Source organism: Taudactylus pleione, unplaced genomic scaffold, assembly GCF_031769625.1.
Source record: "Taudactylus pleione unplaced genomic scaffold, aTauple2 ptg000290l, whole genome shotgun sequence".
Taxonomy (NCBI): domain Eukaryota; kingdom Metazoa; phylum Chordata; class Amphibia; order Anura; family Myobatrachidae; genus Taudactylus; species Taudactylus pleione.
The window spans coordinates 5,122,631-5,144,991 of record NW_028284692.1 but is presented as its reverse complement, the minus strand read 5'-3'; positions in this window follow the sequence as shown (position 1 = coordinate 5,144,991).

The following is a 22,361-nucleotide window of genomic DNA, read 5'->3' as shown; positions in this document are numbered from 1 at the left end:
TTTAAGCAACTAACAAAAGGGTATGCAGTTATATTTTCACTACATTAGTAATATATACATTCTTAAGCAATAGTAATAATTCCAGAATGATAATTCAATAAACATGAGAGTAATTGCAAAACTCAGTAATTTCTTTAGATATACAGTAAACTGCAGGATAAGACATTTCAAAACACATAGACTATCCAGAGCAGTATATTAGCCAGGTGTACATCTGCTAGCAATAATATGTAATAGAATGTATCCAGGATATTTAGCAGATGAAGAAACCAGCAATCCTTCTTAAGGCACATACACGTAACAATTTTTTTAACGATTTGTCGTTAACAACATCGTTATCGTTAAGTCGTTCAAAAAATCGTTCAGTTTTTGCCCCAAAATGATGAACAAGAACTACCAATGCGCGCTCCCGTTTGTAGTTGGTAGTTATCGTTCATCATCCATTCTGACTGCCCTACATGACGATTTCGTTAGTGAAATTGTTCATACTTTACAGAACCAACGATGAACGATAGCCATTCACTGGCATGCTTACAAAATCGTTCATCGTTCATGAAATCATTGACCAAATCTTTCACTACAATACACCAAATCGCTCATTATTTCAAGGGAAAAATCTGAAGGGAAATCATTAACGAAAATCGTTGGTAACACAAATCGTTACGTGTGTATGCACCTTTAGGCAGCTTGCAAACTGCTAGAACCAGGGACCAGGCAAGACATGGAATCCTGTGGGAGACACAGCCAGAACAACTCACACAGGCCCAAGAGCCAGCACCTGATTAATACTGCTGGTAAACCAATCACAGTCGACCAGGCCAATGCCCAGGCTGACATCATCATAACAAGTGAACAAGTCAGCAACTATTCCAATGATTCATTCTAGACTTTACCAGCCGAGTACAGATATAATAGTCTTCGTGTTCTATTACTTCCTTTGAAGAATGTCTTCTTCCTGTATCTCATACCTCTCAACTGTCCCCATTTTTCTGGGACTGTCCTGCCGTCCCACCCGCGGGCCGCAGTGTCCTGCGGTTGGGGGGAAGTTGGGTAGAGCACATACCGCTGCTCTGCAGCGGGTGTGCAGAAGGTGAACAGATGCCGAGCACATGCGCACGGCATCTGTTCACCAGTGTAGGGAGAGCCTGGGGGCTGCCAGCATCTCAGAGAGTGCTGGGCAAATCCCTATAGTGACATTAATGGGGAGTTGCCGCTAGACTCCGCCCCATTTTCAGTAAGCCCCGCCCCTTTTGGGCGCGCACGCCTTCGGCGTGCGATATGTCCCTCTTCAGCAAGCTCAAAAGTTGGGAGGTATGGTATCTTGTTAAAACCCTTGATATATTTGAAAGCTTCTGTGACCGGACGCCTTTCGCCTAGGCCGGCCCTGGTCACGGATTAGCGCTTTTGGACTCCCACTCACAGTCAGTGACCGCCTATCCCTGACTCCACCCACTGCGCTGTGGGCGTGTAACGATGCTGCCACGACCAAACTCTACCATCTGCATTTGGAACCGCTTTTTACGTTACCCTCAGGCTCCTGCCTCGGCACCTGGAACCGCTTCTGCTGCGTATGCATTTGATTAACTGCAGACCTCCTGTTTGGTGTCGACTGTTCCCACCTGATCCCTCGCAATGGACCAGGTCTGCACGGTAGCTTGCCAGAGGGCTTGAACTTGGAGACACGGAGCTCTTACCCAGAACAGACGGAGAACGGAATAGCGTTTGTCGAAATTCTTTTGGTCGCAGGATTGAGATACAATTGAAGTCAGGCAAGATGTTTATTGCTCAAAGTCTTGAAAAAGACCCTCCCTTCGGATTGAAGGGGAATAATCAGCATACATAAAATGTTACAGCAATTCTTCTCCACACAGGGTTTTCAAAGATGTACAATTTTACCAGGCACGAAGCCTCCTTTTATGCCACTCTAATACACATTTCCACAGGGGGTAAGCCCGCCCTGTGGTTTCCAACCAATCATCACAAGTGCATGACCTGTGCATGTGCTAGCCACATGCACGTTTAACATTGTCCCTTATGGCAAGGGGGGGTGGTGACTCCCTTGTGCCTGGGCTCAACCTCGGAGCTGAGCAACGCCCACGGCTCCGCTCCGTCTGGACACAGCCTGGGAAGATAAGGATCTCCCTCCAAAAACGGACTTCCAGGAATCTCCTAAGGGACTAAGCTTGCTACTCTTGCCCGAATCTGAGCTCCAGTGGTGGGTAAGCAGGGTCCCCGGGGCACGGTTTCCTGGCCATGGAAGGGAAGCTATTTGGAGCTCCCTGCCACACTTAGCTGGCTGCCTTAGCCAGCTCCCTATGCACCCCCTCATACCACTTCCAGGCATGACGCTGCATAGGGGGACATTTTATTCCCCTAGGGAGGAGGCTGGGGGACCCAGCAGCCCACAGAGAGCTCTGGATCCCCCTGAACCTCCACAGACCACAGGTAAGTGCACTCTTTACTTAAATTATACATTTAAAATTATACCTTTCAAATACAATTTATATACACATTTTATTTAACATTACGTACCTAGGGGTGTGCTTTTAACTGCTGAGCGCTGGGCTTTACTTAACTCAGCCCTTCCATGCTGGGACACTGGGAGCCAGGCTCCCAGTCCCCAGCATAGGGCTCTCAGCTCGGCAGCCTGGGACCATGCCCTGGCTGCAGCAGCTGTACCTTTGTTCAGCAGCGCTCAGCTGTTGCTCCCTTCTTGCCGCCCTGGGGCACCAGGAGCCAGCGCTCCTGACCCCCAGTGCACTGCCACCTCATTCTCCCCCTCGGTGCTGCGCATCTGTCTGGGAGGCTGGGTTGCTAGAGCACCAGGAGCCACCACTACTGGTCTCCAGCTTGGAGCCGCAGAGCATCTCCCTTGCCCCTGCCCTTCCCCGGTGTGGCACACCAGGGGTTAAGTCCCTGTGCCGCCACAGCGGCTTGTGCCTTTGCAGTCCGGGACAGCTTGTCTCGGCTGCATAGGCATCCTGCCGCTCTGGAGTGCTGGCGGGCTGGGAGCCCTGCTCCCATCCCCAGCGGCCAGTGTACAGTCGGAGTGCAGGGAGCTGACTGGAATGCCAACTCACAAGCGGGTATCCAGTCCACTGACTTGGGGAGTCCCTCCCTGGTAAACTCTGTAAGGGGTGTCACTACAGCACTAAAGTCAGGGACAACTCGTCCGTAGGGCGTTACAGTTTCTATCATCAGTACCTGTCTTGGGGTTGTGGGACGGGGACAGTTTCTGGTTGCCTCCACCCCCACTGGTCTGGGCCTACCACGGTCTCCCCCAACTCTATACCCTGTTCACTGCACCTCTTTCATCTCATCCTGGCATATGTCTGCACTACCTATCAGACCTGCCCTACAATCCTCCTCTAATGACCTATGACTAGGGGAACCTACCCTGTCACCTAGGCCTTTTCTCACCACCTCGTCCGCTACCTGTTCCACAGTGATGGTGGACAGACCACCAGCCTCTGAACCCCACGTGGCATTCACCACGGGTAGGCTGTGTGTCTCCCCCGATCTACTTGGCACAAGCAGGGGACCTTGCTCCCTAACTGGCCTATCCACTTCTACATTCCTGGCTACCCTGTATCTTAACCCTTCCCGCTAGGTCATACTCACTGCCGCTATCCCTGAAAGGCCGCTGCCAGCTTGGCACGATATGCCTTCCAGATGTGGATCAGCAAGCTGAGCTTCCCTGAACTCCTGTCTGGGACCCTCACTTCCTTCTAAGTAGGGACAGTCTACAGGGGGATATGGGTTTGGATCGCTAGAGTCAGTCAAAGGGAAGTCAGTGTGGTCACTCATACTCACCGCCGGAGTTTGTAAACCACTAGGGACAGGAGCATCACTGGGCACCCCCACAGGATCCAACAAGCCGGAACCGACATCCGATGTGCTGACACTGCCAGGGCCGAAATACAGCACAGTCAGCGGGTCCTCTGAGACCCGCCGGGCCCTAGGCGGCTGCTTATGTTGCCTAGCGGTAAATCCGCTACTGCCCAGCATAGAGCCCTGGCTGCAGCAGCTGTACCCTTGTTCAGCAGCGCTCAGCTGCTGCTCCCTTCTTGCTGCCCTGGGGCACCAGGAGCCAGTAATCCTGACCCCCAGTGCACGGCTACCTCATTCTCCCCTTCGGTGCAGCACACCGAGGGTTAAACTGCTGGCCACGCTGCCCATTGTGCTGGAGAGCCGGGAGCTAGGTTCCCTGCCTCCCAGGGTCAGTGCGCCGCATCTGTCTGGGAGGCTGGGTTGCTGGAGCACCAGGAGCCACCGGTCTCCAGCTTGGAGCCGCAGAGCGTCTCCCTTGCCCCTGCCCTTCCCCGGTGTGGCACACCAGGGGTTAAGTCCCTGTGCCGCCACAGCGGCTTGTGCCTTTGCAGTCCGGGACAAGCTTGTCTCGGCTGCAAAGGCGTCCTGCCGCTCTGGAGTGCTGGCGGGCTGGGAGCCTGGGCGCTGAGCGGCTCCCTTGTTCTCCCCCCGGTGTGGCACACCGGGGGTTAACGCTAAGCGCCACGGCCGCCGGAGCCAGTTTCTGGCAGCAGCGGCGCTAAGAGCCGACCCCCAGCGGGCACACACTAGGCTGCCGTGGTCCTTCCCTGGACCGCAGCAGCTACACAGACCTTCCCGGCGGTAGCGCCGGCAATACATTAAATACAGGGTGCCTAGCGCCTATTTGGGTATTTAAAACTGGCGCCGCCGCACTGGGGTTAACCCCTTCAGTGCCACGGCCACCATTGTACACGTGGGGCCGGCCTCCTGCCACAGCTTCTATCATTTCCAGGGGTGTATTAAGAGTGGAGGGAGCCCGTGTGCATTCCTCGTCTGAGGCCCCCTTCTCTCACCCCAGTGGCTGGCTGCAGACTAATGGCTGGTTGCAGCAGCAGTAAACTCTGGGCTCTAGTCTGTGCCCAGAGTCTACTGCGCCATTTTCCCGGCGATTTCCTCACTGCGCATGCACAAAACTCAGAGAAAATGGCTGCGACGGCCATTTTCCACCATTTTGTGAAGGGCTAAGACACCTGGCATGGAACCTAAGAGAGGTAAGTATTAGGAAATATGGGTGCTGGGTGTGCGGTGTGGGCTCCCCCTGGACCCATTATAAATACACCCCTGATCATGTCCCCCCCTTTCCATTTTCTGCTCCAAATTATACATATTAAGATATTTTAGTCTATCCTGGCAAGTTGTGTTGAAAGGCCTTCACCATTTTAGTTGCCCTTCTTTGTACAGTCTCTAATTGATTGATATCCTTCTGGAGATGTGGCCTCCAGAACTGAACACAGTATTCTAGTTGAGGCCGTACCAGTGACCTATATAGTGGTATTATTACTTCTTTCTTCCTGCTACTGATTCCTTTCCCTTTGCAACCAAGCGCCTGATTTGCCTTCCTCATTGCTTTGTTACATTCATTCTACCATCCATACCAAATCTCAGTGATTTGCATATTGTACTTCAATTAGTTAATTGTTAACCAGAATATTATAATGTTTCAAATTGTTTAAAATTACCCAACATAATGAATCACTTCCGTACACTTAGAATAGCCAGTGTTAATTATTTATTGTAATTCTCTATATATATATTGTGAAGTATTCTTGCAGTCTTTACCTCCAGATGCCAATGTCACAAGTCATGAGTTGCTTGGAAGGAAGTTTTTGTGAATATGTTGAGTACATAATACTAAAAATACTGTCTGAAACCGAACACAAAATCGAACTTCAAATCCCCAAATGAATAGATCTGCTTCATGCTTTCGATTTGAGCATTAGCAGGTCAGATTGACACAGATACATGCCGACATCAGTGAGATGTCTGCATGTATCTTACTGTAACAAGCAAAGAAAGAGTTAAATGTAGAAAAAAATGACGTGAGGTACCCCAACAAAATAGGACTGGCTTTGCAAAGTCCGGGGCTGGTTCTGTTTTGGGGGGGTACCTCACGTAATTTTTGTTCTACATTTAACTCTTTATTTGCTTGTTACAGGCAGATACATGCAGGCATCTCACTGATGTCTGCATGTATCTGTGTGAAAATGAACTGTTCATGCTGAAAGTGAAAGCATGAAGCAGTTCTATGATGTCGAGGATTTGCAGTTCATTTTGAAGTGGAATTTGCCGTTCGATTTGTACATGAACATGTCAAATCGAACAGCAAATCACTGTTCCAAACCGAGCCAAATCGAATTTGATTTGAGAAATGCTTCTCAAAACGAATGTTAGTAAATGAGGGATATGAAGAGGAATTTGAACTTTCAATTTGAGTCGGTTTGAGGTGAGCTAAATCGAACTATAAAACGAAAGTCAAATCGACCCTTAGTAAATTTACACCATAGCTTCCGGGTGTATCTGCCAATGCAGGATAACATTAAGGACTGGAAACTTTTACATCCCAGATGTAGATTTGCAAATTTCAATGGCTTCCCCAGGGAGCATGTCACAATTTAATCATTCCCCTCCCACACTAGATGCCACTTAACTGGCCTTGTAATTTTTAGTGACTATTATATTATTTACAAGAATCTTTACAATCTAGGTTCAGCTAATCCTCATGCTTCAATGTTTTATAATAACAATTGTACATTGTCAGTCCCTAGATCATGAACTTGCTGAGTAACTAATAATGTGAAAAGCAAACTGAAAAACATTTGATCAAAATAACAATTAAAAAATACGCTATAGACTGAAATACTTACAGAAGTGATGTCAGATGCATTCAGCATATTTTTAACCTAAAACGATGCAGCTGACTTCCAAATGGGAGTTTGCAGCGGCCGAAATAGTGGGTACACATTAGACAATTTGACGATATGTCAGCCCGATCCATCAGATCGGACCAAACAACGTGTAATGTGTACCCAGCTTAACAAATATCAATTTAACACACACAAATCTTAATTCAGGCATTAATAATGCTATCACACGTCATAGGTGGTCACAATATTATTAATTTTATTTTAAATTTATATACAAGAGTGTGAGAAATATATAAAGAAGGAATTACCACTGACTGGATTCTCCAGGGTTTATAGTTCCTGGTATTTAGGGGTTCATCCAATTAACCATGAGTCTGCTCACAGCACAAGCAAGCGAGGCTACAGTTACGGTACCTCCGTGCAGATTGATTTTTGTTTGCAGGCCCTCAGGGGTGAGATTGGGCCATGAGGCGGGCAAGTTGCAGTGCAGTTACTGGTGTTTCCACTCCATTGCAATGGCAATGACAACTCACCCCCTCGCACTTAATAGGATGGAAACACAATTAACTGCACTGCAACTTGCCTGCAAACAAAAATCAGTCTGTCTGGATGTACCTTAAGTGTGTATATAGCCTCGCTTGCTTGTGAAGTGAGCAGGTTTGCCTTGGTAAAGCATTAATGAAACAGAGTGAATCTTAATTGCATGGTCGGATGCCCCAGAATGATATAAATGTATGAATATCCGCCAGATATCATTTGTGACTGTCAACTACTATCTAGATCATAGGAGCACATGCACACAAACCAACAAGCAGACTCTAGTAATTTACTGTGCCCAAAAGAGTGATCAGAGGGCCTGATTCATTACGGATCGCAACTACAATCGCAGCTGTGATTTTGCATGCAAACCTGCTGCGTAAATATGCTAATGATTGCGATTTATAGGTTTCGATTGCAACGCCGTTGCAACCCATCACATCCATAATACGTTGCAAGTCTGCAAAACCATCAAGTACCATCGGAGCCTCATGCACAACTGCACATGGTCAGACCTTACTCAGAAATTGCTAACCTTCCAGTACGCAGTGAGAGTTCAAGCTGCGTATGCCATCACAGTGGCAAATTTATGCATGCCCCTGTAACGGCATTCAAACGCACTGACACGCCTGCATTTCGCCGACCACCCCCCTGTCAACACCCCCAAATGCTCTCTTCCTGTCAATCACTATGTGATGGGTCTGCGTGGTCTTTGCGATCGCAGTGATACCTTCGCGCATGCGCATTGCGATGCATACCCATGTGCAGTACGCAACAATTGACTGCGTGCGTAATTGCAATTGCAATCCTTGCTGAACCCCAGAGACAAGGGGCTATATTTACAAAGCTCCTCGCCGGGTTTCTGCTGAAAATTTAAAGAGGCACTAACATTAAATATAATAAAGCCAATCACAAACGATATCCCAAGTGATCAGCGTCTGTGTGTCAGTCTGCATCTATACACAATTACACAAACACCCCCGTTTTGTACTTGACCTATCTATCAGCTGAAAAATTAAAGTGGCACTAACAGTAAGTGTAAAGCACGCCAGGCTTTAAACTTAATGTTAGTGCCGCTTTAAATTTTCAACTGAAACCCGTTAAGACATGGCAGCTACTTCGTAATTATTGCCCAAGACCTGTGAAAATATTTAAGAGTTTCCCCTGATTAGGTGAGTGGCCCAAATAAGTTGTGTAAACAGAAACTACTGTCCTAGGCGTAGGTGTGACCTTCACGATGCCTACCTCCAGAATGTTGACATGGCCTGAATGTCGACATTCAGAAGGTCAATATGAACTTTATGACAGCATGTCAAATGGTGACATTCACAATGTCAACATTGCCAGAATGCAGACATTGTGAATGTCAGTGTTTTTAGTGGAATTTAGGCCTGACCGTAGCATAGCTCTAACCACAGCCTATCCCTAACCGCAGCCTATCCTTAACACTAAAATTAACTGTCGACATACTGCCTGTCAAAATTCACAATTTTAACATTATGACAATGTTGAAATTTTGTCCATGTCAAAATTCTGAGTGTCGACAATTGCTGCATACCTCAGAGATAATAGCTGCTTTAGCAAAGTTTGTAAAAGCAAGGCCACTTCCAGATACATTTCTTCAATGTGAAATCATACCACATCTACTGGGTAGATTTGTGGGGATCCAGTGAAGATACCGGCAGATGGGAAGCCGGACATCAGGATACCACCCTATACAACCATGTAGAATGTTTTCACTAATCAAGAACTAATATCCTGAAAGTAAAAGCCTAGTAGAAAATTTTATATATTACCAAAACACTTTTGCAAAAAGCAAATCACAGGCCTCAGGCCAGTACAGGTGATAGCTGCCGGAATAACATCTAGCAGAAAACCAGATCACCATCAAACTTATTCCAAACAGCAAATCACAGGCCCTAGGCCAGTACAGGTGATTGGAGGTGGAGTATTTAGTGGAAGATAAAGCATTTATTACTATATTAAAAAGTAATACTGAAACATGGAACAAAATATTAAAAACCAAGCTTCCAAATGTGAGTTTCCAAATGCAAACTGAATCCAAACCTGAAATCACAGGCCTCAGGCCATTGCAGGCAGCCAGAGTAACAGCATAGTAGAAAAGATAATAATAACATACTTTTCCAACCAGCAAATCACAGGCCTCAGGACAGTACAGATAAATGGAGATGGAGTAACAGGCTAGTAGTTTTTACTCCAATACAGCAAAGTGGGAAAAGCTCATAATAAAAGTGGTGCACAATGGAATTGTCCTCCCACCCATCCTTATATTGTATATTAAAAAGATCAAACAAACCAAGTACTTAAGTGACATGGACTGCTGCTGTTGTGGCTGAAGTGCTTGGTTTGTTTGGGCCCCCACAAAAGAAAATATTTTGGTGATTTGGTTAAATCAATCTATCAATGGGCTTAAGGCTAACAGTGATAATTATTCTCAAGGTTCAAGATGTCATCATCCTCATTACTGTTATTAATATCATCATAACACAATATTAGCTCATCCCCACTAGAATCCACCATTACAGTCTATTTGTAATTGACGGCAAAGGTATTCCTCATAGAATTTGTCATTTATTTTGATTACCATCAGTTTTTCTAATTTTTTGGAAGTAGCCATCTACGTTAATCACTCACAAGATTCCCGGCTGTCCTAAACACTCTTTCCGAGTACACACTTGAGGGTGGGCACCTTAATTAGACCATAGTTAGTTTGTATAAGGGGCTCCAATTGTATTTTTTTCTCCCAGTATTCAAAGGGACTCTCTGAGATGTTAATTTGTACATTATCATTATAGTAATCCTCCACCATTCTAACGATGCTTACTGTATCAGATTGAGTCACAGTAGAGGTGTCAATATATGTGGGCATTTCTTTTAAGCCTGACTAAATATCATAATGTTTCATACTGGTGCACTGAGTTGACTCTTGGGTCTCTTGGAAAAGATCAATTATTTCCTAGCAGCAAGAAAACCTGAAGCAGGAGACGTTGGGTCAGGTGCCACTCAAGCCGACAACTGCTCGTTAAGTGTAGGCACAGCACAGACTGTAAAATGACTGCAGGATTACAATGTTGTAATCGTGCAGTCGTTTTTTGGTCTGCTAGTGGATGTGCACCCTTAAGATGCATACACACAGGTCGTTGCTCCCTGAACAAACATCGTCCCATGTGTGCCTGGCAGTTTGTGCTCAGTGTCGTTAACGACACTGAGCATAAAACACTGAACGATTTCATGAACAAAATCCCTCCCTCATCCCCAACCTGACAATGTTGTCAGGTTGGACAGGAAGTTCGGACGATGAATGAAAACTACAAACAACAAACGGGAGCGCACTTTTGTGACTTTTCGTTCATCGTTATACCTCTGGAACTGAACGATTTTTTGAACGATTTGTCATTAATGACGTAGTTAACGACAAATCATTCAAAAAATCGTCCCGTGTGTATGCACCATTAGACTACACAACACCTATCTCTCCCTGTGTGAGGGAATTACATTCCATTAAACACTCTGGCTATAACATATGAAATGAAGACATAAAAGTGTGTGAATACCACTAAGAAAATAGCTGTGATAAGTGATATACGAAAATTGTTTGCATGGAGCTCTTTGTATCTCTTAAGATTTGTGTCAGTTGGAAAGAAAGACATTATATAGGACTTAAACCTAGCATCAAGCATGGTTGCCAAAATGTAGTGATCGATTGGCAAGATGTTGCAAACCCTTTGGTCCTGGCAAAGCAAGTAAAGAACTTGATATACAAGTCCAACAAACTTACAGTAGCAGATTTGCTTAATTTCATCTCCTCCAGCTTCTTTAGCTGCTTTTTCAGTCGTTTAATTACGGGTATGACCTGACTGGGTATGGCTGGCAGTGTCTGAACTCACATAATAGAATACAATAGCAAATGGTTTCATTCGCTTGCATAAAATCGAGAGTATTAACCAGAGTGCTGCATTAAGGTAACATGTCCCCCTGTTTCCTGTATCATGGCTTGATGTGTATATCTTGATGACTTGTTGCTGTTCCTCCAGTTGCTGAAGCATATAAAGGGTAGAATTCCACCTGGTTACTGCTTCTTGCTTTTGTTAGTGGCATGGCAAATTAAATTTTTTTTGCAGCTGCTACAATGTTCTTCATACAGTTGCTGAATGCCAAAAATGCCTGAAAATTTTACAGGCCACAGCCAGCATCTCCTGCACAGACTTATAATTTTTTAAGGAAATTCTGAACCACCAAGTTTATTGTGTGCCTAAAACATGGTATGTGTTGAAATGCACCCAGTCGTAATGTTAGTTCCATTATTTGAAATGACAAATCCTGAGGAGAGTCTTAGCGGGGTAAGCCATTTTGCTATCACATCCCTACATTTTTCCAACAGATTGAAATTGGTATGGTTCTTAGTGAAGCCAATAATACAGAGAGTAGCCTACCTCTGAATGAGCTGGTGTTGGGTGTCAGATTTTACTGCTAAAGGCTATAGACCTACCTAGTGGGCTGTCACAGTCATTTACATTTAATCTTTAGTTTGACCAGTACCGCTTGTCCACATATCTGTAGTTAAGTGAATAGTCGGTACAATGGCATTTTCTAGGCAAAGATTTACTTTTTGTTTAATGTCCTGGTACAGGTGAGGAATTGCTGTTCTGGAAATACAGAATTGAGATGGAATTTGGCAGCGGGGATGCATTATCTCAACTAATCATCTAAAACCAGATTAATTGATGGCTGATATTGGCCACAGATTTAATGCTAACATAACCGTCATGGCTTCAGTGATCTGATGTGCCATAGAATGGCGACTGTCATACTTGGTTCCTCTTGCAAATGATTGTTACACAGACAATTGTTGTTTGAAACTACTAGTGTTCTGGGTTTCCTTCTGTGATGGAGATTAGCAGTCCTAGCATAAGGATGCTTCTTGGGAAATGTGGATTACATTAGAAGAGTCAGTTTGCCTTTGTAAATTGGATGCTGGAGGATTACTGCTGATCGCTAATGAGGAGGTTGATGATAAAGGTGTTGGCGGTTGAGATTGCATGTGTTGGTATCTATCCATGCTGCTGGTAGCTGATGCTGGATTGCTTGTAAATGATTTTCCTGATCATGATAAACAACTTGAATTTACTCGCTGCAAATTATAACAGGAAGGAGGTGCCTTGATGGATGTCCCTACTATTACTTACTTTGGCACTACAAATGCTACAGATGCCTTGACAAATGTAAGGGTTTGGGTAAAAATATTGTCCACATGGCTGCACTTTGAATCACTGCATGAATTGCTGCCACTGGTGGCTGACCTACTTCAACACAAACATCATCCTCCTGAATTTTATCAACTTGTTCTTGACCAACACATTAATCATCAGCATCCTCATTAATTTTAGTTACACAATTATCTCCCTCATCCTGTTCCACAGTTACAACTTCCAAAGTAGCATCCTCAATTTGTATGCCAAAACCATCATCATCATGTTTACTTTTACTACTATTCATCCTCACATTTGCAGAGGGTTTAGAAATGGTGGAAGGAGGCTTCTCTAGGATTACACTGTCAGAAATGTCAGACTAACACATAGCACTCATGGACAACCTTAGACTCTTCTCAGGAACCTGAAGTTTGTGAACACACAATTTGTTCTTCAGCCTTAGTGTTCTTTTTGTGCACAAATTTGCCTGTTTTAGAGGTGACACATCTAAACTCATAGCATGAAGGTGATGCATGCGAGATTACAAACGATGTCTGACTGTGTTTAGCCTTGGCTTTCACATAGGCATTCTAGTACATGAAAGAGCAGTAGCAGGACCACAACTCGCAAAAACAAGGCCATGGACTGAGGCTGAGCTTTTCCTTGCCACTGCATTTCCTTACATTTTGTTAATTGATAAAATTAAATTATTAACACATATGTTTGAAAGCATTCTTACTTTACAGCATTTTTTCCATACCTGCCTAAAACTTTTTCACAGTACTGTATATTGCAGCATATATAGATACCCTTGTGAAAACAATTTTAAGTGCAACACAGTATCTGACCCTCACAGACACACAGACTAAAGATGTCTTCTTTTCCACCCTTTTCACCCACTCCAAGAACCTACAACTCTCTTCAATGGCAACTATTTCAGCACAGCTATGCCCAACGACCTTCTGTATGCACTCTCCTATATGAAATGACACCTGAAACCACAAGGGAGGGACTTATAATCAACCCAAAACATGTGATATCTGAGATTTCTGGGAAAATTATATCTTGCCTTGTTTTGAGAACTGAATTTGTCAGGAGGAACCGAACTATGACTAACTTCGACTCGGTACACCAAAATTCAGTTCTGTTGGATTTCTCTGAATCCGAACCACTCATTTGTAGTTTCTACTTTTTCTATTTAATCCTTGTCATCTGGAGACACCTAGCTAGATCAGTATGTGTGCCTGTAGGTTTAAATGTAAGTGCTGCCCATTTTAAGTCTAAAATATTCAGGTAAATAGTAAGATGTTTAAGATGCTACAGTATGATGACAGCTTTATTGTAGGGAGCATCAAACTATTCCCACTAATTTGTGCTATTTAGAGTACAGCCAATTCTGAATCTGCCACATCATCAATGTTGTTACCAGGGCCAGTGCAAGGTTTCTGGGCACCCTAGGCAACATTTCACCCACCACCCTTGCTCCCTCCAATTTATACTATGCCACACATCCATAATATACTATATAGAAATACTCCAACTAATATGCCACACAACAGAGCTCCAAAATCATGCTGTGCCCAATTCATAATATGCCTTACATATGTGCCACAAATTCATTATATGCCACACAGCTGTATCCCCAATTGATTCCAATCAGGAGTGTAACTAGGTATTTCAATGCCTCATAGCAAAAGTTTTTAAGAGCCCCTATGCACCACCTAATGGCGAAAAATGTATATAAAACATGTAAATTTATCAAGATGGGCCCCCCAAAGCACTGGGCCCCACATAGCAGCTACACCACTTGCACCTATGGTAGTTAGTTACGCCCATCCCTCCAATACATAATATACCACACATTTGTGCCTCCAATACATAATATACCACACATTATGGCCCCCAATACAAAGCAGAACACTTCAGTGAAAATCAAGAAATGTAATTGGTTTAAAGCATGGCATTTTATAAACTAATAAAATAATAGTTACAAATTGGTAATAAAAGAATACTTCTGGTCACATGAATAGCAGTTAAAACTAACAATTCCAATTATTGTTGTGTCAAGGTCCTATTTGACTAACAAAGACAGAATACTAGTTTAAAGTCCTTTCTGAGATAAGTGCCCAGACTGCTTAAATTAATAGTTTCTGTCACACATCTGTGCACCAAATTTATTTGAAGCCACATAGTAGGGAATTATGCCACACAATGCACCAAATACATATACCACACGTGTGCCCCAATATGTCATACAGCTATGCCCTAATACATTATGCCACACATCTGTGCCCCTATATCAGCACTCATTAACCCCCCACACACTAACCCTTTAAGCACTCATTAACACACACACACGCACGCACACACACACACCCTGCCAGCATTAAAAAACACCACTAACACCACACACACTAAGCCTGCCAACACTCATTAGCACACACACAACCCCCCCATCCCCTACACACACTAACCCACCCATTATTCCTTTCTCTTCACCATAAAGTCATAACATACCTTAACAGGCTTCATTTAGCAGGAGCTCCTTGTGTTGTCTGGGGGGAGCGGAGCTTCTTATTTGAGTGACAGGCTGGAACCTGGAGGAAAGGAGAGGAATGGAGGAGAGGGAAGGGGTGGCCACCACTGCTGCTGACTCTACCACACTAACAAGTGAAAGTGCAGTACCGGGGGCTGGAGAAGTTCCTGCAACAGCCTTGATCATCAGTAGTCATGGCCAGGACTGAAAGAGACAATTTAATTTATTTAGATTTTTTGTGGATTCAGCGGCACCCTCCAGTGGCCGAGGCCCTTAGGCATGCGAGTTGAAAAAAATGCTTAAACTCACCCGAGATTGCAATCTCGACCAAACACGAATCTTAGTAAATTTACCCCTAGTTTTTGTCTATTGGAAGTTAGACAATTGAAACAAGTTTGAATAGGTGCTATAGTATAGTGCTAATTTTTCCCCTAAATACAGTATTAGTAAATAAGCTCTAATGTATTTTACAGAGCACGATACAATCCAGTATCTGACAACTGCACGCTCAATAAGAAGCAACCTACCACACACTTACCAACAGTCCAAATATTTGTGCATCACCCTATTTTACTTTTCAAAAGGGCATGGACTTCCAGGATATAGCATAGTCTTCCTAAAATGGGCATAGCATAGGTATATCTTAAGTTTAGTCTATTTTGTTACACTCACTCACAAATTGTGAACTACTGGCATGGAATTGCAGCAAATGATCAGTTGAGCATACAGCTGTATGAAATCCATGATCTTATAAAAATGTACAGCACGGAATGTTTCAAATTAGTATATAATGTTCTACAATCATCATAAAAAGAGAGTAGTGAGTTTCAGTAGCATATGAACATGGAAAAGTCATTATCAGCTAGAGAACCTTCTGCATGAATCATATGCTTTTGGATTAGAGATGGAAGCCCTGGGTCTGACACAATATACCTTTGCACTTTGAAGAAAGTTTAAAAAGAGTTACCAGGAATCAACTTGTCCCAGTTCAGTCATTTTTATACCTTGATTAAGTTTTTGGTAATTAAGGCATCTTCAATGAACATTTTCTTAGATTACGTGCCTATTCCTGTTACTCTAAGCTAAGCTGCTGCATAGAACATAATTGTATGCATAACATTTGTGGTAAATGAAGCACTGGTCATTCATACCATAAGCCATGGGCATATTTATCTTTAAGATTTTTAAGACAGTAATTGCAGGGCACAAGGTATCACCAAGTATTGGTACAGATTGTCACCATCTTTAGGATTTTATTATATATGTGTACCGTACCTTTATCAAAGGACAACTTGTTATCATCAATAAGTTAAACAATATTTTAAAAAGTAAAATGTATTCCCTTACAATTTAACAGAATGGTATCAAATACAAAATGTAATGCACATTAATAAACCTAGTTAATATAAGTTCCAATGAAGTATATAGCCCCTGTCTCCTGGGAGCTTCTATCCCCTCCCCTGTACTTTGAGTTTGCCTGGCAAAGAACCCCTGCTAGGCAAGTATTAGAGATTACAGTAATCGTGCAGCCTGTAGGTGTTGGTTCCACTAGTGACACACTTGCCTGTGCACACTGCTGTAAGCACCAAAGGCAGCACCTCCTGTCACAGATCTCCAGGGAGTGTCATTTATATAGAACCTGTTGGTCCACAACTCTAGCACTGGTTAGTTGTAGAGGAATACTGGGCTGGCTCCCTTCAGAATAGAACATACAGCACCTCACACAAGACTTCTGTGATAAGCACTTATACCATCCACTTCATCTGAGACCTGCAACAGGTAAGGACTTTACAACTTGACTTGCTCCATTCATGCTAAATATAATACATGGGGTTTTCTTTACAACCATATCACAAACTAGTTTAAGATTAGTTTCCTAAATGCACAATCTATATATTCACTGGTGTAAAGTCTTAGATTTTTTTTTATCTGAGATTTTTTGTGTTCTGCTTTCTAACCATGATATCCAGTATGTGTCCTGTACACAGTCACCCCTGTGACTTTTACCATTTAAAGTCATTGTCAATAACCTATGGACATCTCTGTGTAAAAATGGGGGATTGTCAATCAAATTCATAAACATCAGTTGTAAATGCACCATACAAGTATGCAGTCATTCTTATTCAATTTAATATATATATTTTTATAAAATGGCTTTAGTCACTAAGTATTTTATTAATCTGATCTCTCCTTGGAGGCCACGATTTGACTAATTTTTGCATCGTTTAGTTACTTTAGTGCCAGTACATTTTTGTATTCTTTTATTAGTGATTCACTGTGATTCTGCTGAGTTATGGCTCACTTTTTGATGTGGGGCTGTATTTTACCTAGTACCAATATTTAGAGACAATTGAAATGTTCAAAACTGCTCTGCAGAATATTTGCCTCACTTGGCATGGAAAATTGCTTCTCTGGCAGAATTTAACATTTAGGGCCAGATTCAGAGGCGCACGCTATTTGCGTGCGCTCGCTCTGAATCAGGGCGTCCCTTTTTTTTAAAATTCTGGCCTCTAGGCCGCTCTCACAGTGCGACCGGCCTGGCGATGGTCGCGATTGTCACGACCATCGGCATTGCAAGGAGACCCTTGTGGTAGGGTCTCAGCACTCACAATGCCAAGTGGACTTCCTGCTCTAATACAGCAGGAAGTCCACTATTAACAGCACGAGTGATATCAGTAGGGACGCTCACAAACGGCAGGTGTTCCTTTGGGTACATCTCCGTTTGTACAGCCAACCCCCCCTCCCCGCCTACAAAACGGGGCGAGCTGTCGATCAACATCGACGGCCTCCCCGTTTTGTTGCGAGCCCCTGGAGCGAGTGATTTCTCACTCGCTACGGGGCTTGCGCACGCGCATTGCACACGCCGCGCGTGCACATTGACCCACCATCGACCCGCTTGCGAGCACAATACGCTCGCGAGCGTGTCTGAATCAGGCCCTTAGTTCTGTGTGTGGTATCACAGTTTTCAACTCTGTTTTAGACTAAAATAATAACAGAGTGGCATACTGGCATGGGCTGCGTAATGGTGGAGCAGAAGCTGAACTTGAAAATTGTTTCACCAACTTAGCAAAAAATGGCCTATTAAATTTTGTGCAAAATGACACCACTGTTTGCTATTGGAATTGTTTGGGTCTCTTAAGTATGACAATTATTATCTTTTGTTTAGTGCCATCATACAGAGATGATTAATAATTTGTATTGGTCCCTCTCCCAGTGAAGATTATAGTCCTTCACGTGTGGGGTATGTTAGATCGACAGTTATTTTATCGACATGGTTGAAATGTTGGCATGCACCCTGTTGACATGCTTAGCATGTTGACATTGACCATTTGGAAATGAATCATGTCTACACAGATGTGGCCCAGTGATTACTTACCTGGTCTAGGTCAAAGCAGTCATGTGACAAGAGATAGATTAAGGGGGGTGTGGGTAGCACTTGTACCAGGGCCCCCCTCTCTCAGGCTCTCTCTGCCTGCTTTGTCGTATGCACATGGAGCACTGCACTGTGCAGTTCCGTCACATGCATTTTCCAGCGGCCATTTGATTGGGGGTTGACCAGACAAGAAGTGGGGGCAGCCTGAGGAGGAGTGAAGCAGGCTGAAGGAGGAGTAGGGGTGGACCGCAGGAGTGGGGTGGGTGGGCATGACAGGCTGCCTGGACTCCTCATCAATGCCAAAGCAGCTGCAGCAGCATACAGGGGTGGCTTCAGCCGCACACGCCCCTGCACAGGTACTAACTGCAACTGCTTAGCTCATTAACAGCTGCCACAGTAAGTCTGTCATGGACACAGGACCAATCATTAGAAGCTGGCAGACTAGCAGCGGCCAATGAGATCTGTTTCGCATTTTGAACTTGTCATTGGTCGGGGCTGAAACTACAGCTGCTGTGATTGGCCTAATCAGCTTTGTCACTTCATTTAAAAGTACAGGAAAGAAGAAATCTGTGCGAGCAGAGACAGCAGCGGGGTGGGGGTGGGGGGGCTGGTGGGGGTGGGAGTGCGTGTGACGAGAGGAGAGAGCAGCAGCGGTAAAGGGAGGGGAGCAGGAGGGGGGTACAGTCAGAACAGAGCAGTTTATTGGGAAAATGAGGGTGAGTTGGATAGAGAGAGAAAGATAAAGTAGGGAAAGAGCAGGAGATAAAGCTAAAGGATAGAAAGGAGAATACATAGGACAAAGGAGGACTTGAGGCAATATTGCTGTTTTGTTTGGAGGTGTAGAGTGAGAGTCCTGGATTGAGAAATGTGCATGTACTAGTGTGACAGTACAGACTACGGCAGGAGAGGACCTCCCGATCGAGTTTAGCAGAAGAAAAATGAATTGGATCAGTCGACAGCCGATGGTCTTGAGGCCACTGTTTGCTTGTGTAAATGTATACAGTTCAATTTTTGTTATATATGATCTTACACTGTATTTGTGTATAATATATAATGAGTGTGAGAGAGAGTGAGCGCCCAGTAGTGTAGTAGTTTAAAAATTGCTTTAGCACACTCTATATTAGATATGCATACCGGATTCACGCTATTGAAAAGCGTATCAGCAGAGGTCTTTATTTCTCCATATGGAAAGTGTCCCAAGGTGGAAACTCTATAGCCTCTGCTCCACTTTGCGTCAGCATGTAACCTCATAAAGTGTAAAAAGTTTCCATGGTGCAGTATATTTTGTAAAATACAAATATTTTTTTTTTTTTTGCACATAGACAAACTGGAAACAACGTACATAAAAACAAAAGGTTCTTAGCTTATCCGCAGTGATCTGGTCACAAAGTCTGTGATTCTACACCCAGTAGTCACTTCCCTGGAATGGTCTCTTTCAGGAGAGGAGGATAAGATAATTAATGCCGTGCATGCTGGTACTTGTGGTTCTCCAAGTACCAGCATGCGGGGGAGGCTTGCTGGGACCTGCAGTTCTCCTTTTAAAGACAATGTTTGCTACTCTTTATTTACACTACTCCACATAATCAACATAATCAATCTGAGGTTACATGCTGACACAAAGTGGAGCAGAGGCTATTGAGTTTCCACCCTGGGACACTTTCCATACGGAGAAATAAAGACCTCTGCTGATACGCTTTTCAATAGCGTGAATCCGGTACTCATATCTAATGCTGAGTGTACTAAAGCAATTTTTAAACTACTACACTATTGGGTGCTCGCTCTCTCTCACAATAGGTTAATTTTGCTGCTTCACCTAATGGTCTTCTGCCGCCCACAGAAGGTGGTAGGAAGTGTGACCAAGTTGATCAGAGATTGTGTTATTCGCTGTAACTACAATCAAGCTGGGCCATTTAGACTTCTGTTGGCGCCCATACTATAATTAACTTTGTCATATATATATATATATATATATACATACCATACACGCAGGCGGCACTCTGTCTCCAATGAACCAACACAGGTAATAGTGAATAAATCACCGACGTTTCGGAGCGTTTAATATAGCCCCTTCATCAAGGTACTATATTAAACGCTCCAAAACGTCGGTGATTTATTCACTATTACCTGTGTCAGTTCATTGGAGACAGAGTGCCGCCTGCGTGTATGGTAGATTTTGGGTCAGTTGTTGCTGACTTATATTGGAGGGCACCTGCACGCTGCATGATTGATATTGGGAGTGGCACCTTTGAGGACCATATATACAGTCAGGTCCATAAATATTGGGACATTGACAGAATTTTCAGATTTTGGCCTCTATTCACCACCACAATGGTTTTGAAATGAAACAAACAAGATGTGCTTTAACTGAAGACTTTCAGATTTAATTTGAGGGTAATTACATCCAAATCGGGTGAACGGTGTAGGAATTACAACAGTTTCAATATGTGCCTCCCACTTTTTAAGGGGCCAAAAGTAATGGGACTATCAACTCAAAAGCTATTTCATGGACATGTGCGGGCTATTCCCTCGTTATTTCATTATCAATTAAGCAGGTAAAAGGTCTGGAGTTGATTCTAGGTGTGACATTTGCATTTGGAATCAGTTGCTGTCAACTCTCAATATGAGATCCAAAGAGCTGTCACTATCAGTGAAGCAAGCCATCATTAGGCTGAAAAATCAAAACAAACCCATCAGAGAGATAGCAATAACATTAGGTGTGGCCAAATCAACTGTTTGGAACATTCTTAAAAAGAAAGAACGCATCGGAGAGCTCAGCAACACCAAAAGACTCGGAAGACCATGGAAAACAACTGTGGTGGATGACAAAAGAATTATTTTCCTGGTGAAGAAAAACCCCTTCACAACAGTTGGCCAAATCAAGAACACTCTCCAGGAGATAGGTGTATATGTGTCAAAGTCAACAATCAAGGGAAGACTTCACAAGAGTGAATATAGAGGGTTCACCACAAGATGCAAACCATTGGTGAGCCACAAAAACAGGAAGACCAGATTAGAGTTTGCCAAACAACATCTAAAAAAGCCATTACAGTTCTGGAACAACATCCTATGGACAGATGAGACAAAGATCAACTTGTACCAGAGTCATGGGAAGAGAAGAGAAGGAAAGGAACTGCTCATGATTCAAAACATACCACCTCATCAGTGAAGCATGGTGGTGGTAGTGTCATGGCGTGGGCATGTATGGCTGCCAATGGAACTGGTTCCCTTGTATTTATTGATGATGTGACTGCTGACAAAAGCAGCAGAATGAATTCTGAAGTGTTTCGGGCAATATTATATGCTCATATTCAGTCAAATGCTTCAGAACTCATTGGACGGCGCTTCACAGTGCAGATGGACAATGACCCGAAGCATACTGCAAAAGCAATCAAAGAGTTTTTTAAGGCTAAAAAGTGGAATGTTATGCAATGGCCAAGTCAATCCCCTGACCTGAATCCGATTGAGCATGCATTTCACTTGATGAAGACAAAACTGAAGGGAAAATGCCCCAAGAACAAGCAGGAACTGAAGACATTTGCAGTAGAGGCCTGGCAGAGCATCACCAGGGATGAAACCCAGCGTCTGGTGATGTCTATGCGTTCCAGACTTCAGGCTGTAATTGCCTGCAAAGGATTTGCAACAAAGGATTAAAAAGTGAAAATTTGATTTAGGATTGTTTAGTTTGTCCCATTACTTTTGGCCCCTTAAAAAGTGGGAGGCACATATAGAAACCGTTGTAATTCCTACACTGTTCACCTGATTTGGATGTAGTTACCCTCAAATTAAATCTGAAAGTCTGCAGTTAAAGCACATCTTGTTTGTTTCATTTCAAAGCCATTGTGGTGGTGAATAGAGGCCAAAATCTGAAAATTCTGTCAATGTCCCAATATTTATGGACCTGACTGTATATATATATATATATGTGTGTGTGTGTGTGTGTGTACAGTGCATCCAGAAAGTATTCACAACGCTTATCTTGTTACAGCCTTATTCCAAAAATGTAATAAATT